The following is a 15,757-nucleotide window of genomic DNA, read 5'->3' as shown; positions in this document are numbered from 1 at the left end:
AAGGGTAAAACCTTATAATTAATAGTGCTAGTCACATCGGTTAACATTTTCAGTACAAATATTTTGCAAGAAGGAAACAGTAATAATAAATTAAGCAATAGTAGAAATAGATATTATACGGTACTTGGAACAAAAATAAAATAAGATAAAATATATTCAAATTACAAATCAAGTTTACGAACTAAGATGTCTCTGTAACTCACGCTTAAACATTATATTCTCGCCTTAAATACAAAAAAAAAAACAATTTCTTCAAGCCATCTTGCGTAGCAGTTTGTTGATCTTATGCTCACGGCTACCGAAATCACCAACCTCAACGTAATGATTAGCCTTCCTGCGCCAGCCTCGTGTCGATGTGNTTGATGTGTTGAGCTTGAATAGCAACAGGAAGTTGGAGGCTTTCTTGAAGTCGGTTCCAACAGTAAATATTTCGTGCGCCAAATAATCTACGCACTGAATTTCGTGCGCTTTGCGAAATTTGCGTTCGATCACAAAGCTGTCAGAGATTGGGACACGTTGATGGTTGTGCTTGACAATTCCACGTTTGTACATCAATTCACGAACTGATTTAAGATTTGGATAACCCCATATAAGGTTCGGCATACGTGGCATATTAATGGTTGCCTTGTTCAATTTGATGAACAAACCGTGGTTAATGTGGCGAAAACGAAACAACAGTAAAACTTTACGCACTTTTGGTGCAACTTTTTTGATACCGCGGATACGGATCACAAAAGCCAATTTGGATTTTTTAGGCACGTAGGCGTTTTTTGCCACACGGCGCAACTTCATCTCACGGCGTCCATCACGAAGTTTTCTTGTTTGATATTTCTCAGCATGCACCAAGTTTTCACATTTACGGAGTGTAATCGCAGCAGAGCGCTTTAGTTTACGTTTGATCAGGGTAGCAATTTGCTGACCTGCTTCTTGCTGAACTTCAGCTTTGACTCAGGGACAGGAGGCAGCTTACTGGAAGGTTGTCTACCCTTTGCTTGCGGTTTCTTACCGGCCGTGATGGCAGTCCTCTTAACTTGTTACTTAGCACGTTGAAAAGGCGAAAAAAAGTTCGCCAAATGTTTGGAGCACATCGTAAATGAGCCACTCGATTTATAACATTTCTATAAACAATTTAATTAAATACTTTTTATACATAGATATGCTGCAACCATGCACTTACTTTCCCAAATTCCATCCTGCTTATCGGCATAATTTTCCAAATATGCCTGCTACTTCATTACTAATAACTCAAACTGCGCCTTCTTTGTTGCCTCAACATATCCTAAAAAGCAGTTAGCTAAAAATTAGCAAATATAATACTCCCTTTGTTTTGTTTCGTTGTCAAATTTCTGAGAAATGTGAATTCACCACGATTCGATACAGAAAGAACAATGACCAGGGATGTAATTTTAAGTAAATCTATTATTCAGTGGCAATGCGCAGAGCGTTCGGGTCAGCAATATTAATTTGTATCAAATATAACATTAAACGGTGGTTCTAATACATTTTTTGATATTATTAACCAGAGTACATACATTATATGGTATTTCTTTCAAAATTAATGTACTATATGAACTTTTTTTTCAAATATTTCTTAAGTTTCTTTCATGAGTGCTGAAAAGCAACCATGCGTGTAAGAAATTGTGTGCTACCTAAAATTTCACCTCTGGAAACTTTATCCCCATAAAGGACTTCACCACAGTTTTTTTACTGGATATACTGAGGCACAAAGCTCGATTTAGTGTTTAATGCATCTTCTCGCCGGCAGAACTGCTTCCACTTTTTCGCCAGGTTTGCGTCCGTAGGAAACGAAAAAAAATAAATAACTTATATCGCACGCATTCCTTTTGTTTTCACTATTACACTTTGCCACTGCACACTTCGTTTTGCTTTGTAATGTCTCAATAATTGTTTAAAACCACGCAGAATTATTAACACACAAATATTAAAATCGTAATTTGGTTTTTTGTATGCTTACAATCAACAATTGCACCAAGATGACGTCACGCACACAGCTGATTCTGTCAAAATCACAAAGAGCGGATTAGCGGTACCACGATTTGCGCAATCTCTATTTCTCTCAATCATGCATGTGCATCAACGTACACCCACACACACATACATATGTATATACATTATACACCTGTACACACAAACATGTAAATATAGACTAAGTAAAAGATGTATTGTTAGACTTAGGAAATTACTTATAAATAAACGCTTCACAGATGGTGGAGTCAGTTATACGTAGACCTCTGAAAATATTCACCGTAGTTATAGAGCATATGTAGTTCCGTGTACTATTTGGCGGTGCATCTCTACTTATATTACTTATGGATAAATTTGTAAAAAGATTAATTCTTAAGTTCATGTTATAATTTTAAACGCTTGCTAGTCAAAGGAAAAACGTTTTGAATTCTTTGTTTTTATAAGTATTAAGTTTTTTAGTTAATGTATATAATCATGAACAAAAAAATATTTTCATTCATTGGAGATAAGTCCTGTGGATTGATTTATGCAAAAAAATAGTCAGAATTTGTTGAGTTGATCGTACTTTAGATCTACGATATGTTTGATATACTTGTACCCGTCAATTAAAGCAGCTTAAGCAAAAAATTAGCAAGTCAATCGTTAAAATATTATTTTTGAACCAGATGAAATATCGCTTTAAAGTGGTGGTGGGCACGGTTGCCACTTCATCAAAATTTTGTGTACCACAATATCCAAGTAAAAAGGCCCAAAATAAAACAAAATGTACCCTTTTTTGCCGTCCATAAAAAAATATATATATATTTTACTAGCTTACCCGTGCGAATTATTCGCATCCAATACTTTGGAATAAAGTTAAAATAAATCAACTCAGGAGCTCGTCTCAGTCACTTCAGATGTGTAATTTTTACTGAAACCTTTGAAAACAACACTGTATAAAGTTGTGTTTAAATTTGCACATAGTAAGATAGGTAATCAGTTTCCGCTCTTACTGAATACAAATTTACACTCCGTGTTAATTAAACACTGTTGTTTACTTCTAATTATATATATGTATATGTGGCGTAGAATAAATTACAAAATGTTTAAAATTTGCTCTAAAAAATCTTTGTTTAAATTTGTGCATATAAAGAGAGATAACCAGTTTCCCCTCCTAATGTGTGCAAATTTATAACCCGCGTAATAAAATTAACGAATGGTTCCGTGCGAAGAAGTGGAAAATTTTTGACTGCCATTCACCTGGGAGTGGCCAGAAGCGATTCTTGTGCGTACGGTTCAAATCGCAGCTCACAACGTCCGGATATTTATATCCACGTATCCTCCGGGTAGCAACCAAACACCCGTTTGGGAGTGAGATACGTTAAAACCCCGCCCAATGAAAAATAAAAAAAAGACACGGATGAGACTCCCTTTTTCTGATGACGACCACGGAAAACGTATAAAGGACTATGATTTAAGGGTATGCACCTGGAATATCCGGACCCTTAATGGGGAAGGTGCCTCTGCCCGGCTGGTTGATGTCCTCGGGAAGACAAAGGCTGACATCACCGCCATCCAAGAAATGCGATGGACGGGGCAAGGTAAAGTAAGCGTGAAGCCTTGCGACGTCTACTACAGTTGCCACGTAAAGGAGCGCAAATTCGGTGTTGGATTCGTGGTAGGAGAGAGACTCCGTCGCCGAGTACTGGCGTTCACCCCGGTGGACGAACGTCTAGCCACAATCCGCATCAAAGCTAGATTCTTCAACATCTCGCTCATCTGCGCCCATGCCCCGACGGAAGAGAAGGATGAGGCGTCCAAGGATCTCTTCTATGAGCGCTTGGAATGTACATATGAGCGCTGCCCCCGACACGATGTCAACATCGTGCTCGGCGATTTTAATGCCAAGGTGGGCAAGGAAGGAATCTTTGGCGCCAATGTCGGAAAATTCAGCCTCCACGACGAATCGTTCGATAACGGACTGAGGCTGATCGACTTCGCCGGGGCCCGAAACATGGTAATATGTAGTACTGGCTTCCAGCATAAGAACATCCACCAAGCTACATGGCTGTCTCCAGATCGAAAAACGAGAAACCAAATCGATCATGTTGTGATAGACGGAAGGCATGCTTCAAGCGTTTTGGACGTACGTACACTCCGAGGGCCAAACATCGACTCGGACCACTATCTTGTTGTAGCCAAGATACGCACCCGCCTCTGTGCAGCAAAAAATGTGCGCCCAACAATGCAAGGAAAGCTTAACGTCGAAAAGCTGCAATCACAACAGACGGCCAATTTATTCGCCACTCGACTCACACACCTGCTCTCTGAGAGCACTCTTCAACAATCCGACGTACGCGAGCAGTGGAACCACATTTCCCGATCATTAAGTACCGCCGCCGAAGAAGTAGTTGGATTTCAGCGAGCCCGAAAGAACAACTGGTACGATGAGGAATGTCAAGAAGCCGCAGAGAAAAAAGACGCCGCCTACAGGGCCGCGCTGCGACCGGGCGCAACGCGAGCCATGTGGGACCGTTATAGGGAACTGAAGAAGGAAGCGAGACGTATTTGCCGCAATAAGAAGAGAGAGGCCGAAATACGTGAGTGCGAAGAGCTTGAGATGCTGGCCGACAGGAAGAACGCCCGAAAATTCTACCAGAGGGTTAGGCGACTTACGGAAGGTTTCAAGACCGGGGCGAACTCCTGTAAGAACAACAATGGCGACCTAGTGACCGATATCTAGAATATACTTTAATTGTGGAGGGAACACTTTTATAACCTACTGAATGGTAGCAGCGCTGAAAGTAGTGAGGAAGACGAACCCGAGTCCCCAGTCGATGATGATGGAGTAGCTGTCCCACCGCCTGACTATGACGAGGTACGAGTAGCGATTACGCGGCTGAAAAACAACAAAGCTGCTGGAGCTGATGCCTGCCAGCCGAGCTATTCAAGTACGACGGCCAGGAGCTGATGAGGTGCATGCATCAGCTCATATGCAGAATATATTCAGATGAATGCATGCCTGACGACTGGAATTTAAGTGTGCTCTGCCCAATCCACAAGAAAGGTACCCCGCCATACGCGCCAACTACCGCGGAATCAGCCTTCTAAGCATAGGTTATAAGGTCTTATCGAGTGTAATGTGCGAAAGACTGAACGACGAGCTGATTGGACCTTATCAGCCTGGAAAATCAATCAGAGATCAGGTATTCACAATACGCCAAATCTTGGATAAGACCCGCGAGAACAGGATGGACACACACCATCTATTTGTCGATTTCAAAGCCGCTTTCGACAGCACGAAAAGAAGTTGCCTTTATGCCGCGATGTCTGGATTTGGTATCCCCGCGAATCTAATACGGCTGGGTAAAACGACGTTGAGAAATATCACCAGCTCCGTCAGAATAGGGAAGGACCTCTCCGAGCCGTTTGATACCAAACGAGGTTTCAGACAAGGGGACTCCCTTTCGTGTGATTTCTTTAATCTTATGTTGGAGAAGATAATAAGAGCCGCAGAACTGAACCGCTCAGGCACAATACTTTATAAGAGCGTACAATTGCTGGCGTATGCCTACGACATCGATATTATCGGTAAAAACAAGGGCTAGAGAAGCAATGCCTTCTCGGGATTGGATAGAGAAGCAAAGCGAATGGGTCTGGTGGTGAACGAGGACAAAACGAAGTATCTCCTGTCAGCACACAAACAGTCAGAGCATACGCGTCTTGGCACCCACGTCACTGTTGACAGTTACAAGTTTGAAAAAGTAGACGACTTCGTTTATTTGGGAACCAGCATTAACACCAATAATAATGTCAGCCTTGAAATCCAACGGAGAATCACTCTTGCCAACAAGTGCTACTTTGGGCTGAGTAGGCAATTGAGAAGTAAAGTCCTCTCTCGTCGTACAAAGATCACACTCTATAAGTCACTCATCATGCCTGTGCTGGTGTATGGCGCGGAAGCATGGACAATGAAAGCATCTGATGAGGCGGCTCTTGGAGTTTTCAAGAGAAAGATTCTGCGAAAGATTTACAGACCTTTACGCGTTGGTGATGGCGAATATCGCAGACGATTTAACGATGAGCTGTATGAGCTTTACAACGATATAGACATAGTGCAGCGAATTAAAATTCAGCGGCTCCGCTGGTTTGGCCATGTCGTTCGAATGGACAAAAACGCTCCTCCTCTGAAAATATTCAACGCGGGCCACGATGCTGGTAACAGAGGAATAGGAAGGCATCCTCTGCGTTGGAAAGACCAGGTGCAGAAGGACGTGGCTTCACTTGGCATTTCCAATTGGCGTCAGTTAGCACAGAAGAGAAATGACTGGCGTGCTGTTTTGGACTCGGCCAAAATCGCTTAGGCGGTTACAGCGCCAATAAAGAAGAAGAAGAAGAATAAAACTAAACACTGCCTGTTTACTGTTACATACCAGATTTGTCGCGAATAGCAAAATAACACATGAAATGTTTAAAATTAAGTAAATATGAGCACTTAATGTTTATTATCAGTAGTAAATGTATTTTTGTATTCAAAACTTTTGCAATTTTAAACATTTCAAGTGTATATTTACATATGTGTATATTGAAAATCAAATCTTGAACATCTTATGCGTATATGTGTTTACACAGATTGTGGTCTGAAATATAAACACTTTTCACTAGTAGTTTAACATGCACTTTTAGAAAGATTCTTGAATACACATATACAGTATGTTCCAATAGCAGTCAGGTTTACAGGATTTAGTCAGAACTTACAGGAAGTCGTTCCTATTGACATAAAACCTGTAAGTGGGAACACTTTTGAGAGAGTAACTGAGCAACTGTTTTATATTTTAGTAAGTTAGAGTGCAAATTTCAAGGAGCTACAAAATTGCGTAGATTTTAATAATTTTTTTGGCTGACGGTTTGAGCATTTTCTCTCATATAAAGTATGCTCGCCAATTACATACTTTTATATGGAGGAAAATGACCAGGACCGTCAGCAAAAAAGTAATATAAAAAACCAACGCTATTTTCTAGCGTTTTCAAATTTGCAGTTTAACCTACTAAAATATAATGGGCTATAAAAGTGTATACCTAAAATTTTTCTAAAAATTTGCAATAAAAAGTTTAAAATTTGTAGGTGTAATTGTTAAAGTTTGTTGAATTTTTATAATATTTGTAAAAAGTTTTGAAATGTTAATTAATGTCGTGCTGGTTATGTAATGTGCTAGACTTTTGTAAAAAAATTATAAACAATAAGTAAACCAAATAGAAATAATCTAAACTGGTCAAAATGTCACTAAACTTAGTCAGCTGACCACAAGTGTATATATTATAACGAAGGTTTAATGTATCAACTCGGTATCGAGTACCGAAAATAAAGTTGCCGCTTACTGACCGCAACAAAGTTTCTTTTGTATATTCATTAGTTTTTTCCTTATTTCCTTTCACTCCAACCGATAGGAGCGAACTCTATCGGCAACTAGTTTCATTAATTAAAGCTCAGGTTGAAGAGCAAAACAGCTGATTGTCGGTGGTGTGCTAACACATTAGAGAAATGTCTCCACTAGGGGTGTTCGCGCCAAAACGATACCGAGCAATAGTAAAAGGATAAGGGGAAGAGATGGCGCGAAAAACCACAAAAGGGGCGTCGCCTTTATCTCTTATCGCGGCACTTTTGTTGTTCGCCGAATGATGGAAATGGCAAAGTCCGTGAAGGTTGTTTGTGTGCACCGTGGTGGCGCCGCCAAAGTGTCCAATTCGTTTTAAGAATTAACGGGCCGGCGCCAATTTATTGGGTACCAACGACACCAGCACTGAAGCCCGATGGTTTGGCGGACAAGTTGGGCCGTAGGTTGTGGCCTAACTTGTAGCTGCGCGCCGGGGCAGAACCAAGTGAGCATTGATGAGGGAAACATCCCTATTGTGACCGAATTCGTGAGATTGTAATTTTGCGAGTTACTTAAAAAAAGGTGTGTTGGTACCAGTCGCGGTACAGTGTTTTGATGATTTTGTGAAGTTCCAGGAGAGGCACTTAGCCTGAGTGGGACAGGCATTTTTAAGAGTCGTCCCAGTCGAGGTGGCAAAGCGCGGAGTCGGTAGCGGATTTGGGTGGCAAAGCACCGCAGGACCAGTGGTCGACGCACACCCCGTCCACAGCATAAGTACCCTCTGTGTTGTTGCCTGTATTTGGCTTTCAGAGTTCTCAGCAGTTTTTCCCTATTGTGTTCCCTATCCCTTCCTTTTAGTATCCCGCACCCAGAGCCCAGTCACTTGGCAGGTTAAAGTTACCCCCGGCAGCTTGGGTGGTATTGCGAGTGGGTTCGTAACCTTTTGGTTGCACCTCACGTCGGGTGCACCAACAAACAAGGTTTTGTTGTTGATTAGTATCGTCAGTTTTGTCGCTTTAATACTTTTGGTCGCATTTGAATCCTTAGTGACTTTGTTGTCTTCCGCAACAGCAACCCCGCCGTCTCCATGGACATCGTTTTTTGAAGACCGTCCTGCAACGGTCTTGTCAGTTTACGTGAAAATTGTTGTGCGTCAATTCACCTAAATGCTCGGTAAGCTGCAATTAATGTTTTTAAAAATGTTTCGTGTCTGTAATAATATTTTGGACAATCTTTGATGTTTCCAGCAATGGATCACTAAATGAGGAAAAAACAAGGAGATTGCGTAAATAATCGCCAGAGGAGATACAGTGCGAGCAAGTTGACGGAGGTGGAAATCGAAGCGTTGATGGCCTCATCTGAATCGGAATTAAAGTTGGACGAGGATTGCGAAATTGATAGTGGTGATAGCCTTTTAAATCCAGATTTTCGTCCTAATTATTCAGTGGGAGTAATGCAAGATGGATTCGATGCGGAAATTTCAACTTGCTTGAGTGAAATGAATCAAGCTGATACCAGTGGTGCGTTTATTCCAATCGATATTATCGATTTCGGTGATGTCGTTGAGAAAGTATCGCCTTTGGCAGACGACATACCTGCAACATCAGGGCATGCAATTAAATTGCTCAAGAATGATGGCTCAAAGCCAAAGAAAAGGGCACGATCACCCTATCCAGAATTTGAAGATAATGGTCCAAAATACAGTTCATCTAATGCCGGTTTCAATGGAACAGGTTCGTAATTGATTTTTAGGAAGATGCTATTCCTATTAGACCGAGAGCTGACTACGTAGCGGAAGGGGTCACTCGGTAAAGTAGAAATGTTAACATTTACAGATTCGGTTGTTACCAATATAGCGAGAGGCAGGCCGTCAGAACTCTCACTGGAAGTATAAAAGAGGGGATAAACATGCATTTTTTTACGAAAAATAAGTGATGAGGTAATGTTCTAAAAATTTGCAATATAATCGAAGACAGAAGTCAGAAGTCTAGGCGGAATGTAAAGAGTCGTCAGAAGACGCTTATGTTGCAAAAAATTTGTTAAAAATTTGTCACTAGCAAAACTTCTGATAATTTATATATCTACTTATTCTGTAATTCAAATTGAAATTGTTTGCAAATGGTCAGAAGATTAGGTGGTAGAATAACGCAGATATTTCGAAAGAAAGGGCGTCGGTGCTCCACTCGATCCATCATTATATCTCGTATTTTTGTATTGTATTAGGAATTTTTAGAAAAAGTCTAAGTATGCAGTTTCATAGCCCATTCAATTTTAGTAAAATAAATAAATATTAGTAAAAAATAAGTAGCCCAAACTGAGTATATAAATACATACATATGTAAACGAATATGTGTTTTATTTTTTATTAAATGAAAAGTGGATTGTTTTGCATTATAATTATATTCAAGTAATTAATAAAAACGCATATTTAGAAACTGTGTAGTGTTTTATGTAAATACATAAATACATAGTTATCGTCGTTTAATGTACAAAACTGCGTATCGTCATTCAGCAAAACCATGTAACTGACATTTGCTGCCAAAAATTGGATTTGCTCACACAAGCTCTTGGCTTAATCCTTATCCATTCGTCCTGAAATATATTAGCCTGAAATGCGGTTGCTTTATAAAAAAGGAACAGTCCAGCGCCTTCGTCTTGGCCTGCAGGCTGTATCGGAGATACAGCCGCTAAATTTAAACGTAGAATACGTGGTATGGTTAAGAGCATATCCAAGTAAAAAAACAAAAGCACACACTAAGCAAAAAATATCGATAACAAAAGCGATAATAATATCGGTAGCAAAATCGATAAAAACATCGATAAAGAAATCGATGAAAATATTGATATCAAAATCGAAAAAATATCGAAAGCAAAATCGATAGCAAAATCGATAACAATACTGATTACAAAATCGATTACAAAATCTATCAAAATATCGATTACAAAATCGATAACAAAGTCGATAACAAAATCGATTATAAAGTCGATAACAAAATCCATAACAAAATCCATAAAAATATCGATACCAATATCGATATCAACATCAATAAAAATATCGAATATAAAACCTATAAAAAAATCTATAACAATATCGATAGCAAAATCGATAAAAATATCGGTAACAAAACCGATAAAAGTATCGATGACAAAATCGATAGCAAAATCGATTACACAATCGATAACAAAATCGATAAAAAATATCGATAACAAAATCGATAAAAGTATCGATCATTATATCGGTAAGTTCCGAAAATATCGATAGCAAAACCAATAACAATATCGATAACAAATTCGATGAAAATATCGATAACGAAAGCAATAATAATATCGATAGCTAAATCGTAAACAAAATCAATAAAAATATCGATGACAAAACCGGTAAAAATATCGATTACAAAATCGATTAAAATACCGACAACAAAATCTATAAAAATATCGGTAATAAAATCGATAACAAAATCGATAAAAATATCGATAACAAAATCGATAAATAATCTATCATAAAATCGATTACAGTGTCGATAACAAAATCGACAACAAAGTCAACAAAATATCTATAACAAAATCGAGAAAAAATATCGATAACAAAATCGAAAAAATACCGATCATTATATCGATAAGTTCCGAAAATATCGATAGCAAAATCAATAACATTATCGATAAAAATTTCGATAGCAAAATCGATAAAAACATCGGTAATAAAACCGACAAAGTATCGATTATTATACCGATAAACCCCGAAATATGTACTTACGGACACATACATACTTTTTGTCTCCTTCCCACGCTTCCAATGCGTGCACGTGTTTGCAAAATGATGACGAAGTGATTTTATATGGAAAATCATTTATGCCCATATATTTGAATAAAATAACCATATATAGAAGATATCAACTAATACTTCCCATATACCAAACGAAAGGAAAACTTTTGAACTTTTGATTAAAGAAAACAAAAACAAAATCATTCGAGCGGTTTTCGAGCATATTGGTAATGAAAAAAAATTTTCAAAATTTTTCAACAATTTTTTGCCTTAAAATCTCAGTATTTGTTGAATTTATATAAAATTTGTACACGATAATATTTCTACTGCTCCAAAGAACCTATGTCCCGAAAATGAAAGTTATATCTGCCAACTATAAGTTGCTAGAGCACTTTAAAGGCTCAAAATTGACCCCAAAATAAGGCAATGCTTACCGTTGTTTTTACGACAGAAACCGAATTGGTTACTTACAAGAATGAATCTGTAGATAGGTTTGGAATTTTGTCTTTGAAACGCCACACTTTTCTTTGAAATCGCTTCATCAGTTGTCGTGCAATAAGCGTTTTCGTGAAGCTCTAAAAATTACAACTACAACATTTCAGCATAGCCTCCATATCGTAAGGTAAGACGTATTCTACGTCAAAAGAAAACCATTTTGAAATATAAGTGTTTTTACTTTATAGAAAAAAATTTATGCAACCTCACATACGCGGTTTTGCATTTTGTTTATACGCGGTTTTGTACTTTAAACGACGATATGTATAAAATAAAACGCGAGACTTAAGTTTATGTTTTATTTCAAACTTTATTAGGCGGCACTATGTGCCTTTAGCTCGCGAGTGAGTTTAAGACTAACTTATTTCTAAGCTACCGCTTACAAACTAACCTAAGCCTGAGCCGGCCTACGTGACCAAAGATGCCTGGTCAGCAGAATGGGGATTGCGCCTGTTTCTCTCACCTGAGGTGTTTGGTTTATTAGTTGCGCGTGTTTCGCTCAACTAAGGTGTCTAATTTCCTTAGCTAAGACGGCGGATGCGCGTGCAGCGCAATTGCATTTTTGGTTGCAATATGATCCCAAAATATGCGAGCGTTTTGCCGGTGGAATTGTGTGGGAACGGAATCGCATGATAATTTGCTGATTGTGTGGAAATGGCTTTAACAAAGTATGGTATTAACTCCTCCCTCCGAAATTCCAATCGTCCCCGATTGGACTATTTTAAAAAAATGGAATGTCGTTAAGATTCCTGTGGCGAATATTTTGTATTTCCGGCATTTGTATGGACTGTGGTTTATGGATGATTATTTCGGAGCTTCTGCTCCTTTTGCATTTAAATATTGCAATTATGGCTATAATTATGGCCAATATCCCAATGTGTGTAATCATACTGGATTTTACCAAAAGGTTTAGGGAACTTATTTTTTTTATATTCCTAACATTTAGCTCCTTCATGAATTTAAGAGATAGAACCTCCTCAAACTCTGAGCGTGAATTCGAATGCTGGATTAGTGGAGGCAACGGTCTCAGGCTATGTGCTTCCAGAGCAGTAAAACTTAGGTTATTAATCTTTATGGTTTCGTTGAAATACCTTACAAGATATGACCCTTTTACGTGACTTGTTACATTTTTGTTGGTCAGATTTCCATTAAAATTATTTAACAAGATTAGCCCTGTTTTTATTTCATCGATATTATTGACATGGTCACTATTCGTCACAATGCAATCGAAAGGCTTACTTTTAATTAAATTTGTAATACAGTTCTCATTTTCCAAATCTTTGATTTGATCTTGCTTACATATCTTTACATTATTAATTTCTTTGCAATCTTTTAAAATTCCAAAATACTTTCCTCTACACTTTAACACATTTTCAAACTTCAGTTTCAAGATCCTTCCATCCCTACTTATTGGTTTCATTAGAATACAGTTACATATTTGGTCTTCCGTTTTTGGTATCTTTATTACATAAATTATTAAACTTTCATTCATAGCGATTTGAACGTCAGCAAAATTCAACGATTCCTCTAACGATCCAAATGTCATATTTTCTTTTATAAATATCTCGTTAATTTTCTGAGCTTCTTGGTTGGAAATTATAAAACTATTCATAATATTAGCCTTGGTAAGATGCATTGCTCTGTTAATATTCTCAATTTCTTCTTTTATTATATCAATCTTAAACTTATACTCGAGTATCAACGAGGTTAGAAGTTCGTTGCTATTTTGCATCGTTTTTAGTATGCTATTACTTACTTGCGTAATATTTTTAATTCTATCAAAAATGTTTCTATTGATTATTAGTTGCTGGTTGTTGTTTCCAACAACTTCCTCGAATTTACTATTGATAGCCATGAGGTCATCATGGTCAGGGTTTCCTGCGACCCATTTCAGGCCTGATCCTATAAAATTTATTGATCGTTTACTTCTATTTTTTGGTGCTATGTGTCTGATGGTAACATTAGTTACGTTTATTTCTTCTGCAATGAATGGGTGTAGAGGATGGGAAGGTGGAATATTTCTTATGAAGTGGCTATTTATGTCTTCCAGGATGCAGGAATATTCGGTTACGTTGATGTAATGGAGGATTCTGTAGATACCTGTTTGCCCCTTTCCGATGCCATTCTCGATGGTAACGATTTCTGCTTGAGAGTATTCGAGCACCTCGACTAAGCCATTGCACAGAAGAAGTTTGAGGGAAAGGAATAGTTTTAACTTACAATAATTCCTTCGGGATCTGCATCATTCCTTACTGGTTTTCTACAATGGAGATAAAGATGGGTGTAAAGATGACGGGCAAAGATGATGAGGGTAAAGATGATTGCTTTTATTTATTTATTTTATATTGTTACCAAAGTCACTTAGAGCTTAACTGTTTGTTACTATTTTTTGCTCTCTATTTTTTGTTGTAAAGATGATGGGCGTAAGATGATTGCTTTTATTTATTTAATTTAATTATTATTTTTTTCCCTTTTTTTTACCAAAGTCACTTAGAGCTTTACTGTTTATAATTGTTTATAACTTTTTTTGTGTTGCTATTTTTCGCTTTATATTTTTTGTTGTAAAGATGATGGGGGTAAAGATGATTGCTTTTATTTATTAATATAACTTTTTATTTTTTTCCTTTTTTTTACCAAAGTCACTTAGAGCTTAACTGTTTATAATTGTTTATAACTTTTTTTGTGTTGCTATTTTTCGCTTTATATTTTTTGTTGTAAAGATGATGGGGGTAAAGATGATTGCTTTTATTTATTAATATAACTTTTTATTTTTTTCCTTTTTTTTACCAAAGTCACTTAGAGCTTAACTGTTTATAATTGTTTATAACTTTTTTGTGTTACTATTTTTTGCTTTCTCTTTTTTTGTTGTAAAGATGATGGGGGTAAAGACGATTGCTTTATTTATTAATTTTATATCTCTTTAAAGTCACTGTATGTCTTAACTGTTTATAACTGTTTGCTTTATATTTTTTGACGATTTTCCTTAACTGCTAACTGTTTATAACTTTTTGCTTTATATTTTATGATTTCTTCTAATTGTTCGCTATTGGTAGGCTGGACTATACGGTCCGTCCTTTTTGCGAGGATAAAAATTTTTCTCGCTACTAAGGGGCCTGTTCCAATAGTATGTTTTCTTTATTATTATATTTTTTTCATTTGTCCGCGTCACTTTGTCGCGCGGTCCCTTACTTCGGGCGTCAAATAAAACGCGAGACTTAAGTTTATGTTTTATTTCAAACTTTATTAGGCGGCACTATGTGCCTTTAGCTCGCGAGTGAGTTTAAGACTAACTTATTTTTAAGCTACCGCTTACAAACTAACCTAAGCCTGAGCCGGCCTACGTGACCAAAGATGCCTGGTCAGCAGAATGGGGATTGCGCGTGTTTCTCTCACCTGAAGTGTTTGGTTTGTTAGTTGTTAGTCAACTAAGGTGTTTAGTTTCCTTTGCTAAGACGGCGGATGCGCGTGCAGCGCAATTGCATTTTTGGTTGCAATATGATCCCAAAATATGCGAGCGTTTTGCCGGTGGAATTGTGTTGGAACGGAATCGCATGATAATTTGCTGATTGTGTGGAAATGGCTTTAACAAAGTATGGTATTAATTTATATAAGAGCAAATATGTATATGTATGTGACGACCAGAGCTCGCAAACGACTGTTGACACATCCGAAGTTCTTCACGGACACAATGGGAAAAAATACTACGCTCAAGCAAATACAGCTGGTTTCGTTTTCCACTGACCACTTTGTAATTGTTATATTTTCGCCATCGCGCACGCGTATACATATACTACACAGCTGCACAAACACTACATAAATGTCCTTCAAGTCCTCATTTTAAGCACTGTATCTCTCCCTCACTCGCATAGCAAAGCAACTGCTGCTTGGGATGTCGCAAAAACATCGATGCATCGAAAATATCGATGTTTTGCTTCGATGCATCGAAATTTTTCCACGCGATGTATAAATAGTCCATGTATCGATACATCGATGTTTTTTCAAAACTGACATCTGTAGTACGTTTAACCGTCATTCCAGTGTTTAGTTGTACAAATAAATAATATAAGAAAAACTTTTTAATATACAACGCTTTTATAAATGGACTAAAAAGTAGAAAATAATATTTCTCAGTCCCATAGAATTTGTTTTGATAACTTTT

The 15,757-nt window shown here is 37.6% G+C and overlaps 1 long non-coding RNA gene and 1 pseudogene across 1 annotated transcript; both read right to left on the bottom strand.

Annotated features, from left to right (window-relative positions):
- Positions 1-252: 252 nt before the first annotated feature.
- Positions 253-1,004, bottom strand: LOC108369311 (60S ribosomal protein L7-like; annotated as a pseudogene).
- A 33-nt stretch (positions 1,005-1,037) lies between these two features.
- On the bottom strand, positions 1,038-1,267 carry LOC108369312 (uncharacterized). Its single transcript, XR_001848484.1, has 2 exons — positions 1,178-1,267; positions 1,038-1,118 (listed from the first exon to the last, which is right to left on the bottom strand). It is a non-coding gene; the product is annotated as an uncharacterized LOC108369312 (long non-coding RNA).
- Between the last annotated feature and the right edge of the window lie 14,490 nt (positions 1,268-15,757).

The sequence above is a fragment of the Rhagoletis zephyria genome, unplaced genomic scaffold, assembly GCF_001687245.7.
Source record: "Rhagoletis zephyria isolate East Lansing unplaced genomic scaffold, Rhagoletis_zephyria_1.1 Rzeph_scaffold_03605, whole genome shotgun sequence".
NCBI lineage: Eukaryota > Metazoa > Arthropoda > Insecta > Diptera > Tephritidae > Rhagoletis > Rhagoletis zephyria.
Note: the sequence above shows the minus strand (reverse complement) of the source record. Positions and strands in the feature narration are given on the sequence as shown.